The sequence below is a fragment of the Lepisosteus oculatus genome, chromosome 24, assembly GCF_040954835.1.
Source record: "Lepisosteus oculatus isolate fLepOcu1 chromosome 24, fLepOcu1.hap2, whole genome shotgun sequence".
In the NCBI taxonomy this organism is placed as follows: domain Eukaryota; kingdom Metazoa; phylum Chordata; class Actinopteri; order Semionotiformes; family Lepisosteidae; genus Lepisosteus; species Lepisosteus oculatus.
In genome coordinates this window covers 5,535,602-5,536,984 of record NC_090719.1, presented here as the reverse complement: position 1 = coordinate 5,536,984, position 1,383 = coordinate 5,535,602, and positions in this window count along the sequence as shown.

Genomic DNA, 1,383 nt, shown 5'->3' with positions numbered 1-1,383 from the left:
ATGAAATGCCTTTGGAGGTTTCTGAGTTGCTTTTTATGCTTGCCTTCCTGTGGAAATCAGGAATTGGATGGACAATCCCAAACCGGAATTCCTGTGTGTGTTTCTAACTGATAAAACCGTTTTTTTACAGAACAAACACTCTCCATCCTGCTCAAACTGCTTAATGAATCACATTTTCACCATATCCTATCCCACACGTTTCAGGCACTTACACTAAGAATTATTATTTTTAGCCTTCTTAGAAATTCTTCGCATGTTAGCTAAATCATGAATAGACTTAACAGCCTGTGGCCCAGTAGGTGTATTTTCTAGAATAAAATGCAATATAAAACCTGGAACATACTTAAAAGCACATATTTCAATACCTGTATTATACTTATACCTGCCTGCATGTTGTTTACATAATGTTTTCTTAGAATACTCACAATTGTATTGATCCTTTTTATCCCATAGGTGATTGAAATGTGTAACTATTGCAAATCAAAATCCTATACAGCATCTCATGAAAGTCTATAATTGTTTGGCAATGTTCAATGACCACAAGGAGAGAATTACAGGAAATGCATTCCAATAGTAAAATTGAAGCCTGATGTTTTAATTTAACAAAAGTACACATCTAATTTGAAATAAAAAAGATTTACGTTGCCACGCGCCTCACATTTTACAGCAACTGACTTGGCCTGTCATTCAATTATTCAGTATTAGGGCTCCAGAACCAGTGTATTGGTGCCTTACCTTGCGTGATTCAACAAACTTCCTAGTCAAATGAATCCCCAGCTTGCTTTGGGATTTTGCACATTGAAGTTATAAAACCCAAAAGCACTTGCTATAATGATTTGCACTGTACTATTGCACTTGGTGTTTGTAGGCTAAGTTTGTGCATGTACGTAGAACACAAGAATATAAAAACGATTCCATTTTTCTGTGAGACTGCATTGCAACCATTCCTGTTTTTACCGGTCAGAGTTGTCACTATTGTCATGGGCCATATGATCATTCTTGAATTCTTTGTTGTTTTATTTTTTATTTGGTGGAAAATAGAATGGATTCCCTAAATCTTTATTGTTCCTTTAAGGAAAGCTCCACTTTGAAATGAGGGTTGACTGCATTGCTTGCACAAAAGGTACAATAAAATGGCAATTACTGGGAAGCTGTTAAATAGAGAAGCAGTGGAATATAAAGTGTTTTAAAGGGTGTTTTAATGAGCGGTATTGTGGAACATTATAAAACCATTCATTTAGTTCTTTTGTGGCTGTGCACTAAATAGTTAACTATGTTAGATTGTAAACAGGTGGTCCGTAAATTAATGGATAAAGAGCTGCAATGCCATTAAGTACACCAACCTAATTTCTTTAATTCTTGAAACTCTAGACATTCAATTTT